Source organism: Hyaena hyaena, unplaced genomic scaffold, assembly GCF_003009895.1.
Source record: "Hyaena hyaena isolate Hyena2069 unplaced genomic scaffold, ASM300989v1 scaffold_392, whole genome shotgun sequence".
Lineage (NCBI taxonomy): Eukaryota > Metazoa > Chordata > Mammalia > Carnivora > Hyaenidae > Hyaena > Hyaena hyaena.
The window spans coordinates 25,945-50,863 of record NW_024081017.1 but is presented as its reverse complement, the minus strand read 5'-3'; the positions used below and the strand labels follow the sequence as shown (position 1 = coordinate 50,863).

The window sequence follows — 24,919 nt, the reverse complement described above, 5'->3', positions numbered from 1 at the left end:
TTATGGATCATGCCTTTTGGGTTATATTTAAAAAAGGGACTGCCACACCCAAGGACATCTAGGGTTTCTCCTATGTTTTATAGGAGTTCATAGTTGTGTGTTTTACACTTAGGTCTATAATGCATCTTGAGTTAATCTTTCCAAAGAGTGCAAAATGTCTAGATTCATTTTTCTGCCACTGAATGTCTAGTCATTCTAGCACCATTTGTTGGAAAGAATGATCTTTCCTCCATTTCATTGCCTTTGCTCCTGTCAGAGACCAGAAGACTATTTATGTGGCCTATTTGAGCTCTCTGTTCTCTTCCATCAATCTGTCTCTATTCTTTTACCACTACCACACTATTTTAACTAATGTAGCTTTATAGTAAATCCTGGTGTTGTTTTTTTTATCTTTGAGTCATCTCTACACCCAATGTGGCACTCAAACTCACAACCCCAAGACCACACTCTTCTTACTAGGACAGCCAGCTGCCCCAAGCTTTATAGTAAGTCTTGAAGTCAGGCGGTTTCAATCCTCCAACTCTGTTCTTCTCCTTCAATGCTGGGTTGGCTATTCTGGGTCTTTTGTCTCTCCATAGAAACAGGTTGTCAGTATCCACAAAATAAGTTGCTGGAATTTTGACTGCATTGAATCCACTAGCGAGGTTGGGAAGAACTAATATCTTGACAATACTGGGTGTATCCATGAATATTTAATATCTCTCCATTTATGTAGTTGCTTTTTGATCTCATTCATCAGAATTTTCCAGTTTTCCTCATATAGATCTAGTATGTGTTTTGTTGTGCTAATGTAAACAGTATTGTGTTTGCAATTTCAAATTCCATTTGCTCATTGCTAGTGTAAAGGAAAACAACTGTTTCATGGATATGTGCATGCATCAAAACTTGAATTGTACACTTAAAATATGTGCAATTTGATGCATGGCAATTATACCTCAATAAACCTGTTCATTAAGAAAAGCAAACTTAATAGGCAAAAGACTCTAACAAGAAAGATATTGAACATACACTTCATCAAAGATAAATGGATGACAAGTACATGTTCAACATCATTAGTCTTTAAAAACTGTGGGTCAAAAAAAAGAAAAGGAAAAAAAGAGAAAAACTGTGGGTCTACTTTGAAAAAAGACACACACACAAAAAGGAAACTCATTTAAATAATGATTTTCCCGATTTTCTTTGCCAGTACCAATTTTCTTATATGCAATAAGTGAAAATCTATACTATAATACTATCCCAATTTTTTATACTTTTAGATTTCATTTAAATAGCTTTTGTAACAAAAGTTTTTCATTTTTCATTTAGTGGCACCTAGGTGGCTCAGTTGGTTAAGCATCCGACTTTGGCTATGGTAATGATCTCAACAGTTTGTGGGTTCGAGCCCTGCGTCGGGCTCTAGGATTTCTATTTTCATAAAAATATATGGAAGATATTTTCTTTTTTTTTTAATTTTTTTAATGTTTTATTTATTTCTAGGAGAGAGAGAAACAGCGTGAGCAGGGGAGGGTCAGAGAGAGAGGGAGTCACAGACTGAAACAGGCTCCAGGCTCTGAGCTGGCAGTTAGCACAGAGCCTGACGCAGGGCTCGAACCCACAAACCGCGAGATCATGACCTAAGCGAAAGTCGGATGCTTAACCGACTAAGCCACCCAGGCGCCCCATGGAAGCTATTTTCTGAAAGCAGATTGCTTTTCCATTCACAATCTAACATGGCTTATTTCATGTAAAACAAATTAAGCCTTTTCCATAATGCCTTCATTTATAATTTACCATTCCTGTCCAGTGTGAATTGTTTCTTAATAACAAAAAAAGACTTTCCTATATCTCTTTCCCTCTTAGGATCTCTTCTAATGTGTGCATTCAGATTCTCCTGCAAATGAAGGATAAAACAGAAAAATAATCCTACCCTTCTTACGTTTATAAGATTTTTCACACCTGTGAAATCATAACTGAACAGGAAAATATAAGACAGAGCTAAAGGTTTCCTACATTCCTCATAATAAGGTTACCTTCACAATGAATTAGTACATGTTTAATAAGAGAAGTATTAAAGGCTTTCAAACATTCCCTGCAAAAATAACTTTCTCTCGTGTGAATTCTTATGCATTCAGTAAGCATGAAGAAGTACTAAAATTGTCACATTTCTCATCTATATATAGCTTTTCCCCACAGTTGATTGTTAAATGTCAAATAAGATATGTGGGTTGAGTAAAGGCTTTCCCACATTTCTTACATTCAAAAGGTCGTTCACCAGTGTGAGTTCTCATGTGCACTGTAAGGCTTGATGAAATAGTGAAGGCTCTCCCACATTGCTTACATTTATATGGCTTCTCTCCAGTATGTGTTCTTCCATGTTGAGTAAGGTGTGAGGGATATCTAAATGATTTCCCATTCCTCACATTCAAAACGTCCTTCTACACTGTGAATTTTAAAGTTGAATAAGAAATGAGGAACGAATAAAGGCTCTCCCACACTGCTTACAATCATAAGGTTTCATTTCAGGGTGAGTTTGCATGTGACTTTCAAAGCAAGATAAGGTACCAAAGGCTTTCTTTTCCACATTCCTTACATTGATAAGGCTTCTCACCAGTATGAGTTCTTATATGTAAGATATGATGACCTAGCAAATGCTTTTCCACATTCCTTACATTGATAAGGCTTCTCTCCAGTGTAAGTTCTTCTGTGTTTTATGAGACCTAAAGAATCAGTGAAGGTTTTCTCACATTTACTACACTCACGGTTTTTCTCCAGTGTGAACTCGCATGTGAATTCAGTTTTGATAAACAAGTAAACTCTTTACTACATTCCTTGCAAACAGTGTTTCTCTCTAGTATAAAACTGTCCTGTTTGGCAAGATCTGGGGAACAAGTTAAGGCCTTCTCAAATCTCTTACATTCCATAGGCATTAGTTCCCTTTGAGTTCTTAAATGCTGAATAAGATACCAAGATCAACAAATGGTTTTCCCACATTCTTTAGACTTGTAGGACTTTTTTCCTATTGTGAATCTGAACATGTACGAAAAGACTTGTAGAAAGAGAAAAAGCTTTCCCACATTTCTTGAAAGCATATGGCCTGTCTCCACTATGAATTCTTAACTCCTCTAAGGTGTGAGGAAAAAGGCCTTTCTGAAAGTCCACTTATAGGATTTCTTTGGAGTATGTTTTCTTGTGAACCAGATGTGGATTTTGGCTTAAAGTGTTTCACATTGATTATAGTTAGGAGGTTTCTCTCCATTATTGGTTTTGTTGTGTGGATTAAGGGTAGAGTTCTTTGTGAAGGCTTTTACACACTGATCACACACGTTTTCTTTCTATTGTGAGTTCTCTTGCAGTCTTAAAGCAGAAGTGTTCACTCAAGGCTTCTTCCCAATGACTGAAATTAAACAATTCCTCTCCAATATGTTTCTCTCCTGTTGACGAAGAGATTAGTGATGTTTTATAAAAGTTTTCCAGCTTTATTACTTTCAGAGATCCTCCCCTCTGTCTTTCATTGTTATAGTATACAGGAAACTAATCAGCATGACTGAAGTTTTTTGTTTTCTCTTCCATTTTCACTGCATGCAATGCATAGTTCCAGACCTGAGTGCTTCCAAGCAGACTGCAGAGACCATTCTGCTAAAATATTATTTTGTAATATTTCTTTTTCTTTTGTAGTCTTTACTTTCACAGGGATTCTTAGGAAAGTTTAGCTGATAATTGATCAAGATAAAATTATTTACCAAAATCTTTATCTGAATTGTATATATGGAAATACTGAGCTAACACCGTGAGAATATATTTTGGGGAGTGGTTAAAGTGTTTGTCAATTTCACAATGTTCAGAGACTCTATGAAAAACCGTTTCATTTGGGATAAATAACACTAACCCCAAGTGTCTGTTATGGTTTTGTGCTGCTTTTCAATCTAATGGAATTTCCAAACTTCCATTGGTGTGGAAGGCAAGGAATTACACACTGTGAATCTTACCATGTCTACCACATTGGATGTTTTCCCCTGCAAAATATTCTGCTGAGGTATTGACCATTTGGTATTAAGACAAATCTCCCAATCTGAAATAAGATTAAAACAAAATTAAGGTCTTGGAGACAAATGATGTTAAGACGGTGTTAAAATAAAGGCCAATGCCTATTTACTTTCAAAGAATGACAACATAGATTACAATAGAAAAAATAAATGAACATATAAAGATTGAAAAGTCTGGCTACCTTATGAGTTTGGCAAGGAAAATGGGTGCTGGTCAAGCTGGTAGGTGATTCTCTAAGAAATAATTCTATACATGTCAAGACTGATGGTGAAGAGGAAGACTAAGAAAACAAAGTTGAAATATAATGGGTGAAGAACTAAATGCAAAATTTAATGCAGAAACAAATCTTATTGTCAGGTCAAAAGGAAGTTTCAGAATGTGGATGAAAAGTTAAAGAGAAGTCTGAAGTACTCAAGGAGCCTCAGAAACCAAAGGTACCAGCATCTCAGGAAAATCCATCTTCAAAAGCTTCCTATGTAACATTACCAAATGGACTGCAGCTCTCATGGATTCCTGCTGTTTTTCATAGAGAATCATTTACCCTTTTCCCCTGACTTTGCAGAACTTGTCCCACTAGCCTCAGCTTTCCCTTCTGTTCCACCTGAAAGATCAGACCAGGCCTGCATAGCTAGTACCTGGCTCTCAGAGGAAGACGATCTCAAGTGTAGGATGAACATGCAAGGGATGACAAACAGTTCCATAAACCAGGATCAAGATTCGGTTCTGCGGGGACACCAAATACTGTCAGGTGTAACTTGAGAAAGAAAATGTTCACGCCAACTTTATCAAACCAATAAACTTTTGTTTTTTTCAAACCAACAAACTTTCAAATGAAACTAAAATACAAGCACGCACTTTCTCACCGTTCACCAAAAGGGGTGCCGACCTTTCCCCTGAAACCCAGGCTCAAATTTGTATACAAGTTTTTAGGTCCTAAGCCTTTCAATCCATACAGAAAATAAAGCCAGTACAACAAACAGATCTTTGTTTTCAAGAGGAAGTCACTTCAAGGTAAGGTCTAGGAGAGCAGAAACAGCACCTGCTCTTTTTACTACTGCATTGCCATTAGTCAGCACAGAGCCTAGAACGCAGTCACTTAAGCAAGGGGAGCCTACCTGGCTCAGTCGGTAGAGCATGCGACTCTTAATCTCAGGGTCACGGGGTTAAGCCCCACACTGGGCATGGAGCCTACTTTAAAAAACCAAAAACAAAGAAAGTTTTCTTCCAGAAAAAGCTAAATGAAGAGATGGTACCAGCCTTACCTACTGCAACCAGATTCTTGTGGTTCTCCAGCATCTCATCTCTGTACAGGTTTCTCTGATTGGATCCAGCAAAGTCCACTCCTCCTGGGTGAATTCCACAGCCACATCCTCAAGGGTCACTGGATCCTACACCATCACAAACATCCTGGCATCACGCAATCTGCCACGTAAATCAGTGTTCACTGGAGAAAGAGAACGGGAGACCCAAAGCTTAGACAGGGTTCCGTGTTGTCCCATCATCTCTTCCAGGGCTTGATGGTCCTCATACCCATTCTCTTCTCGACCTCTACCAGTGACATACTCGTTGGTGACCTCATCCACTCACGTAGCTTTTAAGAGCACGTCTTTCACCTGGCTGCACGTGTCTCCCCACAACCACACTGTACTCTTTTCTAGTCTCATTATGCTCTAATGACAGGACTTACCATGGTCTGAACACATTACAGACACAGTAAATGCTGGCAATGTGTGAACCATTACTTCAGGGACAGCACAAATTCTGAAAAACACAGGTCCCCTCCCTCATAGAGTATCACAGCAAGACGAGAGCACACAATCAGCATGAATGAGAGGTGGAGTGAATCAGTAAATACTGAGATAATAGTGTCATTTCCTTATCTCATTTGTTAACACAAAAAACATCCTGAACCCTGAGGAAATTGAACTGAGCACTCAGTCCGTGTATAGGGCCTAAATGCACCAAGAAACTCTTGTTCCATCAGAAGAAAACATGTCTACCTGGTAGGAAGAACATGTACTTTTATAAAAGAATGAATGTCCTACTTACCCGAGAATAATTTGTCAGACACCCAGTCGCTGTCCTTTCTCCTACTGATTTCTCCTCATGAAGACAGAAAAAAGTCTTGGGAAAGATGACCTTGGGGAGAAGAAATAAAACCTGAGAACCCAGGCTGCTCGAAGTCTCCACACAGAAGCCTGGAAGCCACTCCACACTGATTCTAAGCTCCTGGGCAGCCTGCCTCATCTGGAATCAGGAGGGTTTGGGCTTAGGGAGGAAGAGTTTAATAATCCCAGTTTATAGATGAAGATATTTAAAGTTTAGAGAGGTAAAGATGTTGTTTTCTTTTCAAGTTTATTTATTTCTTTTGAGAGAGAGACAAACAGAAAGAGACAGAGAGAGAGAGAGAAAGTGGGGCAGGGGCAGAGCTAGGGAGAGAGGATCCCAGCAGATTGCACCACCAGCGCAGAGCCCAATGTGGGGCTAGAACTCATGAACCGTGAGATCATGACCTGAGCTGAAGTTGGACACTTAACTGACTGAGCCACCCGGGTGCCCCAAAGTTGGTTTCTTTGGACAATTATCGTGATTCTCAGGTTGATTAAGCAGAACGTCTCCCACAAAAATATTCATCCTCATCCTTTCTTCCCAAATCTAAGGATTCAGACACCATGGTGTTCTTATGCACTTAAGCCCTCTCTGAGACACCACACAAATAGGACTCCTTAGACCTTGACAAGCCAGGCTGTTCACAGGCCAACTGAAAGCAGTCTCTGACGGGAGCATCAACAAGGACTTACCATAGGAGGAAAGATCAATGGCTGGCATCCTGTGGGTATGACAGTAAAATCTGCTTGAGCCCTTCTCATTCCCAATGTCCTTCAAGACAGTGTCTGCGCTGGGTGGATAAGTCCATCTCAATTCCTCTTGATTAAGTAGCAGTGGATTCTCGCCACATACCATCAAATATTAACCACTAGGCATTACTCAGCTATCATGAGGCTTTGTTCATTAGTCAGCGCTGCAGAAGGTGAAGTTATATTACATAAAAGCCGCCAGAAACTGTAGAGTAATATACCACATGAATATAAATGACAATTGCCATTTCCTGAGTACCTGTTATGTGCCACAAGCTGTGGTAGCTCAAAGGATTATCAACATGGTTATTATTACCATCATTTAACAGTCGAGGCAACCTGGGTTGAGACAGGAGCAGTGACCAATTAGGAAGAGTCCGAATCTGAATACAGGTTACTCCATCTCATAAGCCTGAACGTCTGAAGTTATTGTTACTCTCTAACATATCTGGACGACCCTCATGAGATGGTGTGCAACAACTGAGTAACCCAGGTCTGGGTTGCTCAAATCCTGCACTTTCCTGAGAAAGGCTTATCTTCAGACCTACTCTTGGCTGGGCTTGTGGGAGAGGTCCATGGAATATCCTGCCTGATAAGAATGTTTTGTATGCCTGAGTCCTTGTGGCCACAGATACTCTGACCAGATAGTTTATGCTAACAATGTGATTTATGGTAAACATGCTTTTATATGCCTGCAGCTTCGGGCAGTGTTCTTCTAACAGTCTGATCTCAGTCTGGAGCCTAAGTGCCTGAAGTCAGCCATGCAGGTGGTGTGTGCCTATAGGACTGACCCACAATAAAAACTTAGGACACCAAAGCTCAGGTGTTATAGATTGAATGTTTTCATCTCCGTGCATCTTCATGTATGAAACTTAAATCCTCAGTGTGATGGTTTTTGGAGGTGAGGACGTTGAGCGGTAATTATGGGTTTAGTGCCCTTGTGAAAGAGACCCCAGAGGGTTACCTTGCCTCTTCTGTCATGTGATGACACAGTGAGGACTGCCTTTACTAACCAGTAAGGAGGTCCTCCCCTGACACCAAATCTGCTGGCATCTTTTGATTTTTCCCAGTCTTCAGAACTGTCAGAAATTTCTGTTGTTTATAAACAGCCACACAATCCGTAGTATTTTTGTGACCGCAGCCCAACTGAACAGCCTTCTGTATCAGGTGAGCTTCCTTGGTAGGCAATACTTCACATGTGATGCAACACATCATTACTAGGATTACGCAATGCCCATTTGACTGCACTGGGAAAACACACCTGGATACCTGTGCCTGGTGGTTCCTGGAATTAATCCCATATGTCTGATCTATCCCTTTGCCGATTCTAATCTGTATCCTTTGGTTGTAATAAACCGTAATGTGTTTAGCAGCAGGAGTTTTGTGAGTCCTACAGCATCGCAGAGCAGGAGGGTGGTCTTGAGGACCCCCAGCACAAACGGTTTATTCATTCAGACGTCTTTGAGCTCTGCCAGCTGGCAAAAACACCCAGCCCCGGTTGCCTCCTTTCGAGTTCTTATATCAGCTTATGCCTTCATCCAATATGCAAATATTTATTTAGGTCCTTCTCTTTGCTACATAATACAGTAGGCATTGAGGAGAGTGCAGGAACAGAAAATGCCCCCCATACTTTAGTCTTTTTCACATTCCAAGGGCCAAGCAGGTAATAAACACAGAAATTTGTATTCTATCAGTTGGTGATGAATGCTAGGGAAAAAAAAATATGAACAGATCAGGAATATTATCCTCTGCCTCCCCCAACACACACATACACACACCTCCAAGGATATTTCTCAGTAAACTTAGGACTAGCAGTGGGAAAGATAAAGACAGAACAGGAAAACAATCATTTCAGAAGACTCTTGAAAACTGACATCTGACTTGCCTTTTTGAGGCCAGTGATATTCAACTTTCGATCCAAAGCGATAGCATAATTCAAACAAGCAAAATATACAAAATAAACTCAGAATACATTTCAAATACTGCTCTACTTCAATTGGGAATCAGCTTAGAAACAGCTCACATAAGAGATGTGATCCTCTCCCCTAGGTTTTATGGGTGTAAAATGTACAGAGTAGGTGGAGTTCTAAATCAGACTGTGCCCAAGTCTATTTTTCTTCCGCAAAAACCTCACCTCTTTTTCTTTTTCATTAAATTTTGCCTTTTTTATTCCTTCCTTACCTATGCTTTATGTTCATTTTGTTGGTCCTTTTGAGCACTTGGAAATTATAGCTGAGTTCATTTCTCAAACATTTTATTGAAGTATACATTCAAACAAGTGCAGGCTTACAATGTACAGGACATTACCATGAATTTCTTGACCCCTGAAGCACTCATATGCCTCATCTAAATTACCTCTTTCTCCTCTCCAAATGGAAGCACTATTCTGCCCTGTAAAAATGTAATTCTGCCTATTTTTGAACTTTGTATCAAATCATATGGTTTGCATTAATTGGTGTCTAGCATTTGCTATTCAGTATCCTAGGCCCAGCCTCAGAGTTCCTTGTAAAGTCTAGTTTTAGCATGAACTCTGCTAATTAAGTCAGTTTAACTAGAACTGTCAATACATGATCACCCTCTAATATCTGATCAGGCTCCTCATCCTCTACCACTTCCCAGGTGATATCTCATCAAACTATTATTTACTTTTGAAAGAGAAAGAGTGCAAGAGGAGGAGAAGGGAAGGGAGGGTGACAGGGAGGGAGGAAGGGTGAGAGAGAGAATGAATCTGAAGCAGGCTACAGGCTCTGAGCTGGCTGTCAGCACAGAGCCCGATGCGGGGCTCGAACCCAGAACCACAAGATCATGACCCAAGCAAAAGTTGGACGCTTAACCGACTAAGCCACCCAGGCGCCCCTTATTGATTTATTTTTGAAAGAGAGAGACAGAGTGCAAGAGGGGGAGAAGGGAAGGGAGGGGGGAGAGGGAGGGAGGAACGGTGAGAGAATGAATCTGAAGCAGGCTACAGGCTCTGAGCTGGCTGTCAGCACAGAGCCCGATGCGGGGCTCGAACCCAGAACCACAAGATCATGACCCAAGCAAAAGTTGGACGCTTAACCGACTAAGCCACCCAGGCGCCCCTTATTGATTTATTTTTGAAAGAGAGAGACAGAGTGCAAGAGGGGGAGAAGGGAAGGGAGGGGGGAGAGGGAGGGAGGAACGGTGAGAGAATGAATCTGAAGCAGGCTCCAGGCTCCCAGCTGTCAGCACAGAGCTCATCACAGGGATTGAATTGATGAGCTGTGAGATGAGGCTGAGCTCAGGTGGGACACTTAATTGACTGTGCCTCTCAGGTTCCCGTCTTTTTTTTTTTTTTTAAGTTTATTTATTTTGAGACAGAGACAGCAAGAGTGGAGGAGTGGGAGGGAGAGAGGGATAAGGAGAGAAGGAATCCCAAGCAAGCTCCGTGCTGCGCAGTGACTGGTGCAGGGATGGAACCCATGAAACTGTGAGGTCATGACCTGAGCCAAAACCAAGAGTTGGACACTGAACCAACTGAGCTACCCAGGCAACCACTGATCTGTCTTTAGTAAGAATCCTGTTAGGTCATTTGGCCAGAATGCCCCTTACCTCTGATGTTTCCTCTTAGCAATTTTCTATTCATTAACCCCCATTCTGGTGTCTACCTATAGACTTCCACTTGCGTATGCAGTACTCAGTTGGAGTTGAGCCCGAGCTCTCCCTACGTTGTAAAATCCCATTGCAGTCATCCCTACAGCTATCTCAATGCTCCTGAGAAAAGTCTGCCTTACTATCTTTAACAAATGTTGCTGAATATTTTTTTCTTTAACACTTTGGCTAAATCTCCACGTAGTCATAATACTCAGTTCCCTAAAACATTCCATATTAGACACAGATGCTCTAACATAGTGGATGATAAGTTAAAATTCAGTCTTTAGCAGTCACAGATTGGCTTATTAAAATGTAACCCCATGGACCCCCAGGTAAAATAGTTAATAGGGTCAATGAAATTTACAACAGGGTCTTCAAGGGTAAAAACTTATGATATAAAGCCTAATTAATAAAGGGGTGATTATTCCCAACAACTTTTCCATTTGACAGCCCAATTTTGCCTCTTCATAAACCCGGAGTGGAGAAAAGGTGCCTTATGATGTATTACTATAACTGTAACTCTGTGGTTCCATCCATGAGGTGCCCCATACCCAACTTCAATATTACTAAAAATCGTGGCTCCATTCAATCAAAAATCAGTAAATATTTTGTTCCTGGGCTAACATGTTCTGTTCAGTGCCGATTTACAATAGGCTCTCAAGCTGCAATTTGCCTTCACCTCTGAAATGTATCAAACTGATCACCTAATCATGCAGAGAAAAGACTCATGAGTTCATGCAACTGTTTGAGCAGGGTATTCTGAACTTTATATCCTTAATATAAACCCGTAAGGACAAAAAACAAATGTAAAGAAACTTAACAGTTTACGAAGTCTAATGTTGACAGTAACACTGGTATTGCATTTTTTGAAACTACTATACACAAACTGTAGGATAAAACAGTATGTTAAGCTATTAGGAACCAACAGCATTTCCTACAACAGCAAAGAGTTACAAGTATAAAACAAGAGTTAAGCAAAAAACCCCACACCAAACCCAGAATATTAAGCTTTGCCTGGGAACATGAGTATGAACTTAAGACGTAAGGAAACACGTATTTTACATCCACTGAAAGGTCCAGACATGATTATACCCAAGCAGCACCAAGCCCATGAATCATAGACCCTGACGTCTAAAAGGAAACAAGCTTTTTGGAGAAGTCATTGGTGACAGGTCTGAAACAAAGTACACAGTGAAGTGAGGGTTTATTTTACACTTAAAGACTAACAGCCTTGTGTTTAAAGACTAATAGGATTCACATTGAAGAGACAACGATTCAGAAGGCACACTTGGGACAGGTTTAGCATCAAAATAAATGACAAGAACGGATTTTAAAATAGTGAATGAAAGAAAAGCCCAAGAATATGAAGTGATACTCCAGAACGGAAAAAAAAAAGTAGAGAAGGGGCGCCTGGGTGGCTTAGTCGGTTAAGCGTCCGACTTTCGCTTAGGTCATGATCTCGCGGTTCGTGGGTTCGAGCCCCGCGTCGGGCTCTGTGCTGACTGCCAGCTCAGAGCCTGGAGCCTGTTTCATTCTGTGACTCCCTCTCTCTCTCTGACCCTCCCCTGCTCACGCTGTCTCTGTCTCTCTCTCCTAGAAATAAATAAAACATTAAAAAAAAATTTAAAAAAAAAAAAAAAAAGTAGAGAGGACGTGAGAGGTGGGGAAGGAAAGCCGCAGACTAAAGAATGGAGAAGGAATGACACAATTAGGAAAAACATCATTTTGTAACCCCTCTCCTCCGGCATGCAAAAACAGGTTGAGGCAAAGACTGACAGGTGATGCTGAAACCCTTGGATGAAAGGCTGTTAGGAAACGGACTGTTCCCGTTTCCAAGTCGGAGTACCAAAAAGAAATTATGTGCCTGTTTGAGAGAGAGGGGCACCTTCACTAGACGCGTCTCATCCCTAATAAACAACGGGACAACCTGAACATTTGTGCTTCCTGAATGGGATACAATACAAAGTACACAGAAACGGTCCGGCATCTGAACTTGCAGTCTAACCCAGGAGCCACTGGCTGGTTCTCTGTGGCTACCGTGAACGTAAAATGTGGCTCCTGTGACTGAGAAGCTAGATTCTTATTTACTTTTATTTAATTCCATTTTAGAAATAAAATTGATTCAGTTACTAAAAAAAATCTTTTCAGTATGTTTCAACAATCTGAGTTTGGAGATCGTTTTCAACAGTAAAGGCTAAATACAGAGCAGGGATTTCCAATGAAAATGCAGCATCCACAATGAGATCCGGCATCCACGCCAGATTCCAGCAACTTACTACAAAGGAAAGAAACAAAATTTCTCATAAATAATTCCCTACTAGCTGCATTTGTCTTTATTTCCACTAATAATTTTATACTCATACCCGGATAAGTTGGAGTAAATAAAACATTCCAGAAATAATTTCACAGCTACATTTAACGTTTTAATTGGCTACTAAAAATTATAAAAAAATCACACCTGTGCCTCACGTGATACTTGTAGAAGACAGGCCTGCTCTAGACTCAACGTCCACTTTACAAGCAACAAATAATTAGATGAAATCGTAATAAAACAACGTCGTATCTCAATGCCAACAATTTAGGAGGTAGCTCTCCTGGAACCTTCAAGAACCAAGATTAATTTTAATTCTTTTAACAGCAGGCAACTGTTTTAGTTAACAGAGACCACAGATCTAAAGCAAAATGCAAGGTGCAAACTTGTGCGGGTCCTAGCTCCAAAAAATTACAACTGTAACCGGAGAAAGTTTACCTTCTTGGACGGACAGTGGAGTTCGGGTGTTAGGAGACTGTCCTGATTCTTAGAGGATGCATATGCTTCGATTACAAGGGGAAGCGAATGTCTGCAATTTACCATTAAATGGCTCATCATAAGAATAAACAGGACTAGAGACAAATCTTAGAAATTAGTGAACATGGGTAAAGGTTCTACGGATGTTCGTTTTATTAGTGCTACGGACTTTCTAAACGGATTTCTAAAGAATTTCTAAACGGATACCCGAAAGAAAAGCCCGCCTGTCAAAACCTCCCCTTACCTAGGGTGAATTCAACTCCAGCTAACGGCAACCGGCCCGCCGCGGCTTTGCTCTGACTCCTACAGTCGAGGCTTCAGGCATTTGCAAGGCTCGGCCGCGCTGAGTTTTCTACCTTACGCGATTTCACTCAGTCAGACGTTTAACGTCGATAAGCAACACGGCCAAGAGCACCGCGTGCCCGCGCGGCTGACAACCGCCACGCTGGGGGGTGGGGTGGGGGCGTGGACGCTGGGGCCGGAGTCGCCGCGACGAGGAAAAGCCTAGCCTCACGCCTCCCCCCGGGGCTGTCGTCCCCGTCTTGGGGGCTCAGCCGGCCCGGACTCTCCAAGGAAGGGGACTCTGACTCCGCGCCTCCCCCTTGGGCTCCTCCCTTCCCCGCGTCCCCACTTGGAGGCCGGGCGGCGACAAGCAATGACTCTGCCTCACACGCGGGAGTGGCGCGCGGCCAAGATGGCCGCCGCCCTGCGCACGCGCTTTTCCGATCTCTGCAAACCGCGCGAGGGGCGGGGCCTCGGGAGCTGGGCGGGTCTCTCGGACGCCTCCTCCTGCGCCCGCTTGCGGAGCGAGGCCTTTCTCTTCCTGCCGGGACGCGGAGAGCCGCTCTGAGGGAGCTGGACCGGAAGGCGGCGCTGTGCCCTTTGACCCCGGCGGTGGTTTCTTTTCCTCCACAGCGCGGTGCTCTTACACATCTGAACCGGATAATAGTTGCTTTCCAATTGTGGTGCGTACGTGAACGCATACGTGTATCATCCTCTTCATTGCACAACTGTGCCTGCATGTTGCCCGTGTTGGTCATGAATACAGTCGCTACATAGCTGCTCTTAACCTTCCCTGTGGCAACATAAATTCACTCTTCGTGATTCATTTTCATTGTAGTTCAGCCTCCTGCCTGTGAAGGGAGCAGCAAACTGCACTTGAGGCAGGAGGGAGAAAACGCTGCAGTCTCTCGGTCTGGAGTTACACTGCAAGTGAAGACGTGACCCAAGTTTAAATGAGATGGCTTGTCTAGATGTGCGGCTGAGGCTACTGTCTTCTTTACTGGGTTAGGAGAGCAACTGTTAGGCCTAATGAACCTCTGGATTCCATTCTGATTTTGAGTTAAAAAGTTTAAGAGCTTGGCCATCCCTTTCCGGTACCATGAAAAGGGAAACCGCTTATTATCATTTGGGAGACCCAGAGTTGGTGAGTTCTCCATATTAGCCTTGAGTTGGCCTAAGGCTAACTCTACAGTGACTTCCCATGGCAGAGCCTCAGGGGTGTCATTAGTCATGTCATAGAAGGAGGCAGATAAATCATTAAGTTGGCAATTGACAGTCTACAATAAGTCTTAGGAATCCTCTACATTGTCTTTTGGTGAAATGGGAGGGAATTTTGGATGCTGAATGCTGTAATTTCTCTTGGTTTGAAGGATTTGCTTCCCGAGGATATGTATGGACTAGGTAGTGAACCTGCTGGTCTGATAGAATTGTAATTTATTCTCAGAAACTTTGTCTTGTGGGAAAAGGAGTGCAGAGGGGGAGTTCTCACAGGGTACCACTCCTTAATTACAGTAAGAATGACCAATTACAGATCCCCCAACAGAAGAATCTGCAACGGGAAATTACAGCCCCCAACAGAAGACGTACATTACATCTCTTACAAGAAATAGACTACCCAGCAGTTCAGCCAATGAGAAACCATCATCAGCCTGAACTCTTCCTTTTCTCCAATGGACCCCTTCAAAACAACCCCTCCCAACTTTCTCCTCCAGAAAATAATGTACCTCTTATGCCCAGATCGCGAGAACCCCAAAGACCACTGAGGAGCCGATTCTGATGCAAGCACACGAGGGTCTTTATTCAAGCTTGAGCAGGGACTCCAATGCACCCTGACCCTGAGGTGATGGTATGGAGCACTGAACTGTGGTCGCAGGGCTTTTTATTGGGGTTACAGGGGAATTCGGGGCGTTCTAGCTTGGCAACCTCGTGATAGGTTGACTTTTCGTGCAGGCTGTCTTGTCTATACCCGATTGGTTCGGCTCATCTGGCGTGACCACAAACTGTCAACTGGAACGTCTTGGGACATAGGCACCTCTTTTAAACTGATTGGCTGTTGCTATTGCTAGGGTAGTAACTAAGGGCAGGCTGAGGCTGCCTAAGTACTTCCTGCGGTTTTTCGTGGGACTGGGTTTGGGCCTAGTTCACCCTCAAGATGGAGGCTTTTTCCTAAAATGGAGTCAGTTAGATTTCTCACATTCCTACTCTTGGTTGGACTAGCCTATGGTTTTGCTGTGGGTTGCTTGTCGCAAATTATAGTTCTGTACTATTCCCAAATAAACCTTTGTACACTTTCCCCAGCTTATTCCTTTGCTCCTACTTGGAAGATCAGAAAGAGTGTGTGTAGTTGACACGCTGGTCAGAGAAAAACGCACACAATGAGGTAAGACATATCTAATGAAGGACCTGTCTAGAAAGTTGTCCAAATATCCCCACAGTCATCTCAAAAATATTTCACCATCCCAATCAGAAACGTTGTAGGGAAACAGATATTTTTATAATCCCCTATGGCTACAATTAATTACAGTATCTATGTCAGTTTCCTCTTGCTGTTGTAACAAGTTACCAGAAACTTAGTAGCTTAAAACAAAACAGATTTATTGTCTCATAGTTGTGAAGGTCAGGCATCTGAGATGGGTCTCACTGGGCTACATTTAGGGTATCCACAAGGCTATGTTTTTTCCGGAGGCTGTAGGGAAGAATTCATTTCCTTGCCTTTCTAGCTTCCAGAGGCTGTCTCCATGCGCTGGTCGGGGCCATAGATCACTCTGATCACTGCTTCCATTCTCATCTCTCTCTGACTCTGACCCTACTGCCTCCCTCTTTTGCTTAAAAATATCCCTGTGATTACACTGGCTCCATCTTAATACTCTGGGGTGCTCCCCCCTGTAAGGTTTTTTTAGGTGAGTAAAAGAGACTCCAAGGCTAAATGTTCTGCAGGAGGAGTTTTATTGCCTGGACCCTCCAGCGAGGTTCCGCGACTCAAAAGAGGGGAGTCGGGGAAGTCGCGCCCCCGGTTGGGTGGTGAGGGGTTTTATAGCCTGTTAGTGGGGGTGTGGAAGTCCAGATAACAGGGGCGGACTCTTGACTGGAAAGTCCCGGGTTGGAAGGTTTAAGTTTCTTTTTCCCGCCAATGTCTTAAGGGTCACCGATGTAGTGGCGAAAAGGTCAGCCATCTTAAGAAGTCCGCCATTTTGTGGCATCTCAGCCCTACGTCTCAGCCAGCCCAACACCCCCCCTCAACACATCTCAAGAACCTTAATTTAGCCACACTTGCAGAGTCCCCTTTGGCACACAAAGTAATATATTCACAGGTTCTGGGGATTAGGGCATGGACATCTTTGGCAAGATCAAAAAACATTAAAAAATTTTTAAATAAAAAATTAAATAAAAAGAATTCTTAGATAGATACATGAAAAATCGGGGGCCAGAGCTGTAGAGAAATGGCTCTGCCACAGCGCCTTTGAGACTCTGTATGTATCCACATAGGCCACGCAGGCAAAGGCCTGACTGTGGCAAATGTGAGTTTTGGCAGGATGCCCTGTGATCCTCCCACAACATGAGGGATGGGAGGCCTGGAAGTAAGGAGCCTCTATGAGGCCATCTCCCACTCACCTCCCCTGGGAAACTCATTGCCTCTTAGATTCTGATGAGGTAAGGAACTTTTTGCCCTGCCCCATTCAGAACGGAAGTGCAGAATATAAAACTGCTTGGTCACAGTCTAGATTGGGCTCTTCAGCTACAGGAAGCTGCACAAAGATTATAGGTTATAGTTGATGTTCTTTGTGGCTTGAAGTAGAGGAACCTCCCCAACCTGCCCCCAGGGTATCACCAAAATGGTGTTATCTATGTAGTCTGAAGGTATTAGTTCTACTTCCTGGGTACTTGCCTTTCTCTCCTGTGAGACTTTTACAGAAGGGAACATATTAGCCAAATTTATAGCTTCAAATGAAATGTCATCCATCTAGGCGGTGATATCGGGGAGGGGCGCTCTAATGAAGGGAATAATCTGGTTTAACTATAGTCTACCATCAGCCCCATTGATGCTTAGTGGCTTTAAGCACAGGCCATACCTCAGAAAGAAAGGGTGAAATGGCAGGAATCTGTACCCTTTCAGCGCCTCTCTGTGGCTGGTAATTATTGTGGCATATTGACCACCTCCACTGGTCAGGGAAGGTTAACTGGTTCTTAACAGCTGGTGCCCACGAACAGCAAAAAGCTTTAGGCTCCTTTCATGAGGTTGGCTCAGCAGGTCCCATTCCAAGCATGGGAAGAGGGGTCGTCTGGGAGAAACATTCAAGACAGAATCATCTTTCAGCCAAAGTGCGCTGATTTTAATAGTTAAGCTGGTACTTGCCTTTTTTGTTAATCCTCCTTTCAAGGTATTGATTTCCTGGGGTTGGGGAGAGGGATGGACTCTTAAGTAGACAGATGATGGGTCTTTCTTCCTCCAAGAGAGAGTCAACCCTTCTTCTTCTTCTTCTTTTTTTTTTTTTTTTGCCTTCCCGTTTTGCCTTTTGGCCTTTTACTACATTTTGGAAGGTCACTGGCAAAGTGGAGGATAAAATGCCTTTGTTCTTACAGTGCTAACATTGTATTTATTTTTTTCTAGCAGAGCACGTTGGTCATTATTCCCCACCCCCCACCCCCCACCCCCGATCCTGCACTCTGTCCTGTCTCATCACCTGCAGAAGCTTGGGCTCTTTCCTCCTCTGGGTGGTATGAAGCTGTGGTAACCAGGACACGACATCCATCTCATGGTTCAGAACATTATTTCAGTAAAACAGCCACCTTCTTTGAGCTCCTGGGGGAGCAGGTCAAGGATATAAACTTCTTTGACTTGGGTTACTCTAAGTAATATTTTGGCTGGCTGGGCCTAAGAGTTGGGGGACTCAATGTCCCTCTGAGGAGGGGCTGGGATTCCTTCCTAGACAGTAGGTCTGAGTGGGACTACAGAGAAAGCCTGCCAGCTGTGGACAAAGGCATCTCCCCTAACTGTGCTTAGGAGACCTGCTATCTCTGCCTTACGAGCTGATGAACCGTTTGGAGCAATCCCTAGGTCTTGTCTAGTCTCAGAGAACCCTGAAACACCAGCTGGCCGTGGGGACCTGCTCTTGCGACAGCCCAGGATGGGGTCAGGGGCAGCCCACCCTTGGTCCAGACTTGGGCACTCCTCCTCTTTTCCTGCTTGGGCCCCTAAGTCTTACAGGTCCAGGGGCTGCTTAGTGGGGGACCAGGCAGGCAGGCTTACTTCCCCCAGGCAGCTGCACCTCTGACCCAAGAAGTCAGTTTCAATGAGGTTCACTTAAATACCTAAGAGGTAGGGAAGTGAAGGGACTCCATTTTCTTTATTTTTATAAATTTTTTTAATGTTTTGGGGCACCCAGGTGGCTCAGTAGGTTGAGCGTCCAACTTTGGTCCCATCATGATCTCTCGGTTCACAGGTTTCAGCCCTGCGTCGGGCTCTGTGCTGACGGCTAGCTCAGAGCCTGGAGCTTGCTTCAGAGACAGAGCACGAGTGGGGGAGGGGCAGAGAGAGAGGGAGACACAGAATCCAAAGCAGGCTCCAGGCACCGAGCTGTCCGCACATAGCCCAATATAGGGATGGAACTCATGAATCATGAAATCATGACCTGAGCTGAAGTAGGACACTGAAGTGACTGAGCCACCCAGGAGCCCTGGGACTCCATTGTAAAATGGCCTCATCTCTGCTGTTTTTCTGCTAGACCCCATTTCCTCATGTTCAATATTTTGCCTCTGAATAAGCCAAAATGGCTACGTTCCCATTCAAGGGGAAAGCATGAGAGTTAATCATTCTTTGAGTTTCATCTTAGGCCCCAAACACCTGATAACCTAGAAGTGCCAGATCCCAAACATGTGCCAGGACATTAGCTTTGAAGAAGCCTTGGCTGATACTGGCATCAGTAATTTACCTTTGACGTCTATTGTTCACCTGACACTTGCCTTTGATTGGACTCTACCCTGGATTCCTGAAGAAAAATGTACTCTAGGCCCTTTTCCAGTATAAACCCCTAACCACAACTCTCTTTTCCTTTCCTAGTCTCCCAGGCACTCCGTCTGCTATTCTCTGTGTCACTCATGATATTCAATAAACTTCCGTGAGAAGCCAAGGGCCCTCTTTGCTGGTCCTGTGGGACCCTCCTCTGGGTCCTTGGACCCAACCTGCCTGCATCACCTGCACTACCACTTGTTGAGGCTAATAGTGGGAGAATCACAAAACATATACAGAGCAAGGGGCACCAGGGTGGCTTAGTCGATTAAGTGACTGGCTCTTGATTTTCGCTTAGGTCATAATCTCACAGTATAAGTGTTCAAGCCCCTGCATCGGGCTCCATGCTGTCTTGGAGCCTGTGTACGATTCTCTCTCTCTCCCTAGCTCTCTGCCTCTCGACTGCTGGCTCTCTCTCAAAATAAATAAACTTAGAACAACAACAACAACCGCAAGAAAACACAGAGCAAAACCATGTCAGACTGACTTGGAGGTATTTTAGAGTTTCAACCACCTGGGGCGCCTGGGTGGCGCAGTCGGTTAAGTGATTTCAGCTCAGGTCATGATCTCAGGTTCTTGGGTTCGAGCCCTGCATCGGGCTCTGTCCTGAAAGCCGTCTCAGAGCCTGGAGCCTGATTAAGATTCTGTGTCTCTCTCTCTGACCCTCCCCTGGTCTCTCTCTCTCAGAAATAAATTAAAAAGAAGAATAGAGTCTCAACCACCTGAAACTGTCCAGTATAGTTTTGTCAAATGATTGTCCTGTTGATTGGGTGGTCCCTATTATCTATTTCCTGATTACCTCAGTCGCCTGATCACCTGTAGGGAATTTGAGAGCATTGAGGACTGATCTAGGGAGAAGACAGGTCCACAGGAGGCAGTAACATCCAAGGAACTTTACTGGGTGATAAAGATTTACTGTCCACTGACCTCCACCATGCCTCTTGCCTATAAATTCTCATTTAGCCACAAATTTGGATTTGAACCTGCTTTTATACCAGGGTGTCTTTTCCCCTGTTTCAATAGTCCTGAATAAAATCTGTTTTACCACTTTGACTCCACCATTTTTCCTTCAACAGGGTGGCACTTGGACAGGACTGCATGACAGGGGAAGTCCCAACATGAGACCATCCAAAGGCTTATGTCATTGAAGCCACCATCCAGAAGGGGAGGAGGGCAAGGGAACCCGTGGGGGAAAGGGGCATCTGGGAGGGGCCTTAGTGTCTAGGTGATTTTGCTCAGCACCATGGAGGGGTCAGAGAGCTCCGAAAGGCCACAGCAGTTTGGTGTCTGACTAGGCTCTCTCTGTGTCTTGTCAATGTTCAGTTGATCCTGGGTGACATTTTCAGAGTATGCAAAGCAGGGAGGCTCTGAATGGCTAAGAATAACTTTGTTGAGGCTATTTTAAAATTTGGATATGCAAAAATTTGAGTTTGGCCCCAGAGGGCTTTTGAGTTAATGGGCCTTAGCCTGTAGTGAAGAAATAAACAACCCAAGGGTCAATACACAGAGCTGCTTATTAGCACAACAGACCTTTATCTCACAGTACATACTAAAATGCATTCCTTGAGGGGTAAACATTGAGAAGTTAAAACAATAAGATAAAATATGGAAGAAAATTAGGAAAATAGTTTTATACTCTAGAGTTTAGGGAGATTTAAAAGCTAGGAAGGGCGCCTAGGTGGCCCAGTTGGTTAAGCATCTGATTCTTGATCTCAGCTCAGGTCTTGATCTCAGGCTCTTGATTTCATGGTTTGAGTTCAAGTCTTACCTACTTTTAAAAAAAAAAAGCAATCTAGGAAATCCAGAAAACATTCTTTAAGAAATATAGGCTCACATACCTAGTGGCTCAGTAGGCTATGTGTCTGATTCCTGATGTCAGCTCAGATCTCACAGTTCATGAGTTTGAGTCCTACCTCGGGCTCTGAGCTGACAGTGTGGAGCCTGCATGGGATTCTCGCTCTTTCTCTCTCAGCCCATCTTCTGCTTGATGAGTTTTTTTGGGGGGTGATAGTGGGGTTCGTGGGGTCCTTGGTTGACAACCAAGAGAGAATTCTTGAAGATGTCTTTGGTGCAAAAAGGTGATTTTATTGAAGCAACAGGACAGGACCTGTGGGCAGGAAGAGCTGCCCAAGGACCATGAGGAGCTACTGGTTACTTACTATGAAGTTGGGGGAGGTAAAGTCCAGGGAAAGTTTTTAGTGAGATTTTCATATGCTAAAGAAGACTCAGAAGATACTGGAGGCCTAGCTATTGTCAAGCTAGGGTTGTTTTTCCCTCTAGCAAAGCATTAACATTCAGACAGTAAAGAGTCCCTGTAGAAACATTTGACTTATTGCCAGCCTCAAGCATTTGTCAATGGGCTGCAGGTTATAAGGAAATTTATTTCTCTCCGCCATTTCCTTCTGCCTTTGTTTCCCACATCACTATGGAGAAGTGATGGAGACTTAGGTCCTTCAGGATTAGTTAACCATTTGTTTTCCCCCTTCCCTTTGTTCTTTGGCAACCTGGAGTGTCACACATGTCCCACTTGGGGGTGCGGGTGGGGTGTTTGTGGCCTCTCAGCTTGTCTTATGCTCGCTCATTACTGCTCTCTCTCAAATAAACATTAAAAAAATAGTATAGACTCAGGGTGCCTGGGGGTTCAGTCGGTTAAACGTCTGGCTTTGGCTCAGGTCAGGATCTTACGGTTTGTGAGTTCAAGCCTCATGTTGGGCTCTGTGCTGACAGCTCAGAGCCTGGAGCCTGCTTCAGATTCTGTGTCTCCCTCTCTGTCCCTAGCCCACTTGCACTCTGTCTCTTTCTCTCAAAAAATAAATGAACATTTAAAAAAAAAGTATAGACTTTTGGGTTATGTAAAATTATATATTTTATACAGGTATGACGTCATAAAGTCAAAGAGCAATAGATGCTCTTTCATGCTCTATCAGCTCAATAGATGCATGAACATTTGATTACACTGATCAAAAACTGATAAAACATCTCCTAAACCAGATTTTTTAAAGGTACTTCATTAACTTGATAAACCAATCTACAGCAAATAGCTTACCTTGCATTCTTGATAATCATTTCTGACCAAGACAATGCTTGATTTCTTTTCTGACTTTATAAGTGTGAGAGGCCCTGCACAAAGAAAGAAACGAGGTAGTAGAGTAAGAAAAAATAGGCACAGAAAATTTTATTTATACGGAAAATCAAACATAATTCATACGGAAAAATAACGTAATGACAACTATTAGCGGAGAGCCAGGTTTCCAGGTAAATGGACTTGCATTAACAATTATCAATTACTTCCTCAACAAGAGCAGTAATCAATAAAACAATGAGAGGGAAAACTAAAGACCTAATGAAAGGACGGAAAGAATGGAAGGGAGATCTTAGAAAGTGGTATAAGCTTAAAAGTCACAAATATTGCGTCCTGTGCATAGCAACCTGGAGAAGGGTATAAACTGAGAAAAACGCAATTGAGCATCTAGTTCTCTGGTTTCAGAGCCTGGATGGGAGCCCCTAACCCTATCCCCGCAGCCCCGCCCCTCAACCTCAGCTCCTCAAGAATGGTCAACCAAGTGTCGCCCCTCCACCTGGTCCCACCCTAAATCCTGCCCTTCGGAATAGTCAACTAAGCCACGCACCTAGGCGTTGTCTCGCCCCAGCTCCGCCCCACAGTCCTAGTCAACCAAACCCGGCCACGGACCTAATACCCGTCAGCCCCGTCCAATCCAAATCCTGCGCTGATCCGCCCGCAGGGCCCAAACGCCTCTCTCCCCAGAAGAAAATCGGCATTTCTCTTCCACTCGCGGCTACTAGCCACCGCCTCCCTCCCGTCCGCCCCGCTTAATCCTTACGACTCAACTCCCGAAGCTCCGCCCCTTACGCTGTGCGCGTCCCAGAAACCGGAAGCAGAGGTGGGCTCTTGCGCCTGCGCGAGCTGGCGGCCATATCCCTTCGGTCCCCCAGTCGAGTCTGAGGTATTTTTTTAAAAATCTTTGTTCCCGTCCTTCAAGGCTCGGTCCGGCCAGCCCCAGGTCCGGCCTGCGGGAGGCGGAGAGGTCGGCATTTACAGGACGGCCGCTCGGGCCGTGCCCCTTACCCCCGCTGGAGCCCGGCGCTGAGGGCCTCCCCCGGCAGCTGCTCGTCCGGAACTCCCTGAATCAGGAGCTCTGGGCTGCGTCCAGCAGCCGGGGTGAGTCGGCTGTAGGTCAGAGTTAGAGAACCACCCTCGTATTTAATCGGCCTTCCAAAGCATCTTTTGCTGTGTTTTCAGAAAGTAAAAGCATCCCTGCCATTCGGGTCACGGAGACGAGCGCCTCCACCTCGTCTGTACGCTGGTCTGGATTTCAGCGTGTTCGGTGAGCGCGGGGTGACATTTGCTTCAACTCCGTTCCCATCGCTCCCCTCCAGGGGCAGGAGATATTTGATCGGTGACCTTTACCTTGCCTGTGGGCATTAATTTGAAACATTATATCCAGGTACATAAACGTGAACTGATTATTTAATATCCCTGTTACCCCTCCCTCGTGGAATGCAGCTATACATTTTAATCATTTAGCTGTAAATTATTTTGAATTTCATACCGAGATTGCGGTCTTGTGCCATTCTCAGCATTTTGTCTTTTATTCTTATACATTGCATCCCTTTTTCTTTTTTAAAAAATGTTTATTTCTTTGAGAGAGAGAGCACAAGCAGGGGAGGGGCAGAGAGAGAGAGTGAGAGACAATTCCAAGCAGAGAGAGAGAGAGAGAGAGAGAATTCCAAGCAGGCTCTTTGCTGTCAGCGTGGGGAGCGGGCTGGATCTCACCATCCCTGAAATCATGACGTAGGCGGAAATCCAGATCCTATGGCTTAACCGACTGAGCCACCCAGGCGCCCCTTTTTATTTCTTCAGCGTATTCGCTGGGACCTCCGCTCCGGTAGACAGACAGCCCTAGAATAGCGTGTAATTTGCATCCTTGCCTTGCTCCTGATCCCAGAGGGAATTCTTCTATCATTTCAGCAGTTAAATAGGATGTTTGCTGCAGATGTTTGTAGAGAATTATCTTTTCCTGATTAAAGTTGTTCTCTAATTCTAGTTGGTTAAATTATCACCAATGGATATTGATAGAGATCAGTCCCTGTTTTGTATCTAAGAGGAATAGTCATACTGATGTTTTTCTATTAATGTGATGGTTATGTTAATTGAGGATCCAATTTTTAACAAACACCCTTCATTCTTAGGAAGAAAGGAATTTGGTTTGTAATTATACCCTCCTTGTTAATTTCTTAACTGTGCTAATATTTTTATATTACCTTGCATTTATATGTATGAATGAGATCTTGCCTATTTTTTTTTTTATTTTTAATCTTTTATTTATT

The 24,919-nt window shown here is 43.7% G+C and overlaps 1 protein-coding gene and 1 long non-coding RNA gene across 4 annotated transcripts in view; both read right to left on the bottom strand.

Annotated features, from left to right (window-relative positions):
* Positions 1 to 7,041, bottom strand: part of LOC120244460 (zinc finger protein 177-like) — a 34,854-nt gene extending 27,813 nt beyond the window's left edge. For 2 of the 3 annotated variants that reach the window (XM_039251011.1, XM_039251013.1), the window contains exons 1-2: positions 6,825 to 7,041; positions 5,286 to 5,467 (exon numbers count right to left, since the gene is read on the bottom strand). The gene's annotated coding sequence lies outside the window, so the exon portion shown is untranslated. Of the gene's footprint in view, positions 1 to 5,285; positions 5,468 to 6,072; positions 6,163 to 6,824 lie in introns of all 3 variants that reach the window. The other variant, XM_039251012.1, reaches the window with a different exon arrangement.
* An 11,197-nt stretch (positions 7,042 to 18,238) lies between these two features.
* LOC120244461 lies at positions 18,239 to 23,349 on the bottom strand. The gene is made up of 3 exons (XR_005531548.1): positions 23,262 to 23,349; positions 22,617 to 22,690; positions 18,239 to 18,364 (listed from the first exon to the last, which is right to left on the bottom strand). It is a non-coding gene; the product is annotated as an uncharacterized LOC120244461 (long non-coding RNA).
* Positions 23,350 to 24,919: the final 1,570 nt, after the last annotated feature.